This window comes from Rhinopithecus roxellana, chromosome 9 (genome assembly GCF_007565055.1).
Source record: "Rhinopithecus roxellana isolate Shanxi Qingling chromosome 9, ASM756505v1, whole genome shotgun sequence".
Taxonomy (NCBI): Eukaryota; Metazoa; Chordata; class Mammalia; order Primates; family Cercopithecidae; genus Rhinopithecus; species Rhinopithecus roxellana.
This window is the reverse complement of record NC_044557.1, coordinates 19,720,417-19,726,994: the sequence shown is the minus strand read 5'-3', so window position 1 is coordinate 19,726,994 and position 6,578 is coordinate 19,720,417.

Genomic DNA, 6,578 nt, shown 5'->3' with positions numbered 1-6,578 from the left:
TAACCTGGAGAATGTTTTATGTGCTGGTAAGAATGTGTATTCTGTAGCTATTGGAGGGAATGTTCTGTGAATGTCTGTGGGGTCCAGAGTTGGTATGTTGGTCTAGAGTTACAGTTTAAATTCAATGTTTCTTTGTTGACTTTCTGTTTGGATGATCTGTCCTTTGACATAAGTAGGATTTCAAAATCCTTTACTATTAAGGTATTGCAGTCAATTTCTCCCCTTAAATTAATTAATATTTGCTTTATATATTTTGGTGCTCCAATTGTATGTGCTTATATATTTGTGATTGTATATCCTTTTGCTGAATTGACCCCTTTATTATGTAATGACCTTCTGTGTGTCCTTTTTTATGGTTTTAAATTCCAGTTCTATTTTATCTAAGTATAGCTACTCCTTCTCTCTTTTGGTTTCCATTTGCATAGAATATCTTTCTCTATCCCTTCACTTTCAGTTGTTTGTGTCCTTACCAGTGAAGTGAGTCTCTTGCAGGCAGCATATAGTTGCATCTTCTTTTTTAATCTATTCAGCCATTCTGTGTCTTTAATTGGAGAATGTATCCATTTACATTCAAGATAAGGTCCTACTACTGCCATTTTGTCAATTTTTTCAAATGGTTTTATAGTTCCTTCCTTCCTTGCTCTCTTACAGTCCTCCTTTGTGATTGAATGATTTTCTCTAAGAGGACATTTTGGTTTCATGCTTTTTATTTTTTTGTGTATTTACCTTGTGGTTACCAGGAGGCTGAACAAAAAATCTTAGCGATATAATAAGCTATTTCAAGTTGAAAACAACTTAACTTTGATCTAAATAAAACAAAGACTGTATATTTTAGCTCCACCCTCCTTACATTACATTCTGAATTTCTGATGTCACAGTTTACATCTTTTTATATTGCATGTCCCTTAACAAATCATTATAATTTTTTTGATAGTTTTGACTTTTAACTTTTATACTAAATGTGTAAGTGATTTACAATCCCTCATTACAGTATTAGAGTATTCTGAACTTGACTGTGTACTTATTTTACCAGTGAGTGTTATACTTTCATATGCTTTTGTGTTACTATGAGTGCCCTTTTCTTTTGACTTGAAGAACTCCCTATGTGTTTCTTGTAAGGCATTATCTAGTGGTGATACATACCCTCAGCTTTTTTTTTGTCTGGGAAAAATTTTCACCTTCATTTCTGAAGAAAAGCTTTGCAGTATAAAGCATTAGTTGACATTTTGTTTTTTTCTTCAGCACTTTGAATATATCATTCAATTCTCTCCTGGCTCATTTCTCCTGAGAAATCTGCTGATAGTCATATTGGAACTTCTTAGTATTTAATCTGTTTTTTATCACTTGATGTTCTAGAATTTTTATTCACCTTTGAGTTTTGATAGCTTAACTATTATATGTCTTGATGAATTCCTCTTTGGGTTGAATTTGATTGAGATGTCTGTGCTTCTTGCATCTGGGTATTGGTATTTTCTCTAGATTAGGGAAGTTTTCAGCCATTTTTCTTTATATATGCATTCTGGCCCCTTTTCTCTTTATTCTCTTTCTGAAACTCCTATTGTGCAAAAGCTTGGTTCCATATGTCCATATGCTTTATTCTTTTTGATCATTTGAATGGATAATTTCAAAGGCTCTGTCTTCCATCTCACTGATTCTTTCTTCTACTTGATCAATTCTGCTATTAAAGATTTGTTTTAAAATTTTCAGCTCAGTCCTTCTATTGTCTACCTCTAGGATTTCTATCTTTTTGTTTTGTTTTGTTTTTATTTGTCAATCTTGCTTTTTCCATGTTATTGTTTTCCAAATTTCATTTAATTTTTCTCCATATATATTCTTGTAGTTCACCAAACTTCTTTGTGAGTGTTACTATGAATTGGCATTCATTTCATAGCTGTTCATATCTTTGGGGTTTGTCATTGGATCTTTATTAGTTTCTTTTAAAGGTGTTATGATTCCGTGATTTTTTGTACTTCTCTTATCCTTATATTGTTGTTTGTACCTTTGAGGAGAGATTCATGTCTTCTGGTCTTACATGTGTTCTTTGCCAGGCATAGAGATCCACTTACTACCTAGTCTGTGATTCTGAAAGGGCTAGCCGGTTGTGACACCAGAGAGGTAAGACTTGTTGTGGGTTTTCAAGTGGCCTGAGCTGCTGCTGTTGCTCCAGTATCAGAGGTGGCTACTATCTGAGGTCCAGTGACTCGTGAGACCACTGGTTGGGCTCTGCTATTAGGCAGAGCTGCTGGCCAAGTACTCTAATGGCTTCTGATCAGGCCGGTCACAAGATTTATTCCCTGGCTGGGCAATTTTGCTATTTGCTATTTGAATTTGGACAGGGCTTCAGGTGTGTTCTGAGGTTAGGTGGTGTTGCTACTCTAGAGAGGAAGGATCTGAGGCTATGGTCCCTAACAATGTGTGATTGGGGATATGCTTCCTTCTTTGGCTGGAGCTGTGGGATGAACTTTTAGCTGAGTTGAGTGGCTGTTTGACCTCAAGCAGGACTAGCTCCTACATTTCTCCAATTGCATACATACAGATGGGAGTCTCCCTGCCTGGGTGGTGTCTTTGGGAGGACTTTTTGGCTTTGTGGAGCCACTGCTTGCCTTCCTGGGTCAAGCTGTTATAGCCTCTATGCTTCTCTGAGAACCATGGAGGTGGAAATATCCCTGCTGAGGCAGGGTCTTTGGGTGGCTTTTTTGGTTGTGTGAAGCCACTGCTTACCTTCCTGGTTAAAGCCAGTGTAGCTCTCTTGTTTGCCTGAGGTCCTTGGAGGTGGGAGTCTTCCTGCCTTGGTGGGGTTATTGGGCAAGCTGTTTGGCTGTGTGGAGCCACTGCTTACCTTCCTAGGTCAAAGTGGTATAACCTCTATTTCTCTGAGATCTGCAAAAGCGTGAGTCTGTTGGATTGGGTGGGATAATTGCTCTGGATTTTTGGCTGTGTGTAGCTATTGTCTGCCTTCCTTGGCCAAGTGAGTGTGGTCTTTTTGTTTCTGAGATCCATGGCAGTGGCAGTCTCTCTGCCTTTGTGGGGTTATTGGGATAGGTGCTGAGGCTGGGCAGGGAAACAACCAGTCTAGGAGCTGAAGCTAGACTGTGCTTCCTTCCATGCCTCTAAAGGTGACTAACGCAGTTTTGCACATGTGCTATGGGACTGGCTGATATCTGATGGAGCACCGCAGTTGGCAAAGATGCAGAGGTACCACCAGGATCCATGTGCTGTTTGCTTTCTTTGTTTCTAACCGACCCCTAGGCATTCAAGTCATGTCATTTCCTCTAGTGTTCTCTCTGAAGTGAGTCCCAAGTGGGTGTTTTGAGAAGTGTCTTGGTATGCTAGAGAAGCTGGATTCTGCCTCCTATTCTCTTTTTTCTCCTGTAGAAACTGTGAGCTTAGGGAAATCCTCTCTGTCTGGTGCCATGCCAATTTGGGGGGCGAGGTGGGAGCATGGAGTGAGACTGTTCCTCTTACCCTTCTAATTCAGACTTTGTTCAGTTTTACATATCATGCTGGTGTCTCCAGCTTGTTTTCAGGTGTTGGGGTTTTCCAATCTGTGGATGTTGCTGGTTAAATTTTGTTGTGGGGCTAGTGGGTAGTGGAGCTCAAGACTTCTTACTTCACCAACCATCTTGCTGACATCACTCCTAGCATTTATATGTAAATTAATTTCTGATATTATTGACGTTAAATCTACCAGTTTCTATTTTTCTATTTCTCTCATCTTTTTTATTATTTTGCTTTTTCCTTCTGTACTTATTTCAGGTTAATTGAGCACTAATCTGATTTTTTTTCTGTTCTATGGGCTTTGTAGCTCATTATTAATAATATTTAGTGTTTCCTCCAGAGATTACAGTATGGATTCTTTTTATTTATTTATTTATTTATTTATTTATTTATTTATTTATTTTTATTATGCTTTAAGTTCTAGGGTACATGTGCATAACGTGCAGGTTACATATGTATACTTGTGCCATGTTGGTGTGCTGCACCCATCAACTCGTCAGCACCCATCAATTCATCATTTATATCATGTATAACTCCCAATGCAATCCCTCCCCCGTCCCCACTCCCCATGATAGGCCCCAGTGTGTGATGTTCCCCTTCCCGAGTCCAAGTGATCTCATTGTTCAGTTCCCACCTATGAGTGAGAACATGCGGTGTTTGGTTTTCTGTTCTTGCGATAGTTTGCTGAGAATGATGGCTTCCAGCTGCATCCATGTCCCTACAAAGGATGCAAACTCATCCTTTTTTATGGCTGCATAGTATTCCATGGTGTATATGTGCCACATTTTCTTAATCCAGTCTGTCACAGATGGACATTTGGGTTGATTCAAAGTCTTTGCTATTGTGAATAGTGCCTCAATAAACATACGTGTGCATGTGTCTTTATAGCAGCATGATTTATAATCCTTTGGGTATATACCCAGTAGTGGGATGGCTGGGTCATATGGTACATCTAGTTCTAGATCCTTGAGGAATTGCCATACTGTTTTCCATAATGGTTGAACTAGTTTACAATCCCACCAACAGTGTAAAAGTGTTCCTATTTCTCCACATCCTCTCCAACACCTGTTGTTTCCTGACTTTTTAATGATTGCCATTCTAACTGGTGTGAGATGTTATCTCATTGTAGTTTTGATTTGCATTTCTCTGATGGTGAGTGATGATGAGCATTTTTTCATGTGTCTGTTGGCTGTATGAATGTCTTCTTTTGAGAAATGTCTGTTCATATCCTTTGCCCACTTTTTGATGGGGTTGTTTGTTTTTTTCTTGTGTATTTGTTTGAGTTCTTTGTAGATTCTGGATATTAGCCCTTTGTCAGATGAGTAGATTGCAAAAATGTTCTCCCATTCTGTAGGTTGCCTGTTCACTCTGATGGTAGTTTCTTTTGCTGTGCAGAAGCTCTTTAGTTTAATGAGATCCCATTTGTCAATTTTGGCTTTTGCTGCCGTTGCTTTTGGTGCTTTAGACATGAAGTCCTTGCCCATGCCTATGTTCTGAATGGTACTACCTAGATTTTCTTCTAGGGTTTTTATGGTATTAGGTCTAACATTTAAGTCTCTAATCCATCTTGAATTAATCTTCGTATAAGGAGTAAGGAAAGGATCCAGTTTTAGCTTTCTACTTATGGCTAGCCAATTTTCCCAGCACCATTTATTAAATAGGGAATCCTTTCCCCATTTCTTGTTTCTCTCAGGTTTGTCAAAGATCAGATGGCTGTAGATGTGTGGTATTATTTCTGAGGACTCTGTTCTGTTCCATTGGTCTATATCTCTGTTTTGGTACCAGTACCATGCTGTTTTGGTTACTGTAGCCTTGTAGTATAGTTTGAAGTCAGGTAGCGTGACGCCTGCAGCTTTGTCCTTTTGACTTAGGATTGTCTTGGCAATGCGGGCTCTTTTTTGGTTCCATATGAACTTTAAAGCAGTTTTTTCCAATTCTGTGAAGAAACTCATTGGTAGCTTGATGGGGATGGCATTGAATCTATAAATAACCTTGGGCAGTATGGCCATTTTCACGATATTGATTCTTCCTATCCATGAGCATGGTATGTTCTTCCATTTGTTTGTGTCCTCTTTGATTTTACTGAGCAGGGGTTTGTAGTTCTCCTTGAAGAGGTCCTTTACATCCCTTGTAAGTTGGATTCCTAGGTATTTTATTCTCTTTGAAGCAATTGTGAATGGAATTTCATTCATGATTTGGCTCTCTGTTTGTCTGTTCCTGGTGTATAAGAATGCTTGTGATTTTTGCACATTAATTTTGTATCCTGAGACTTTGCTGAAGTTTCTTATCAGCTTAAGGAGATTTTGGGCTGAGACAATGGAGTTTTCTAAATATACAATCATGTCATCTGCAAACAGGGACAATTTGACTTCTTCTTTTCCTAACTGAATACCCTTGATTTCTTTCTCTTGCCTGATTGCCCTAGCCAGAACTTCCAACACTATGTTGAATAGGAGTGGTGAGAGAGGGCATCCCTGTCTTGTGCCAGTTTTCAAAGGGAATTTTTCCAGTTTTTGCCCATTCAGTATGATATTAGCTGTGGGTTTGTCATAAATAGCTCTTATGATTTTGAGGTACGTTCCATCAATACCGAATTTATTGAGTGTTTTTAGCATGAAGGGCTGTTGAATTTTGTCAAAAGCCTTTTCTGCATCTATTGAGATAATCACGTGGTTCTTGTCTTTGGTTCTGTTTATATGCTGGATTACGTTTATTGATTTGCGAATGTTGAACCAGCCTTGCATCCCAGGGATGAAGCCCACTTGATCATGGTGGATAAGCTTTTTGATGTGCTGCTGGATTCGGTATGCCAATATTTTATTGAGGATTTTTGCATTGATGTTCATCAGGGATATTCGTCTAAAATTCTCTTTTTTTGTTGTATCTCTGTCAGGCTTTGGTATCAGGATGATGTTGGCCTCGTAAAATGAGTTAGGGAGGATTCCCTCTTTTTCTATTGATTGGAATAGTTTCAGAAGGAATGGTACCAACTCCTCCTTATACCTCTGGTAGAATTCAGCTGTGAATCCATCTGGTCCTGGACTTTTTTTGGTTGGTAGGCTATGAATTATTGCTTGAAT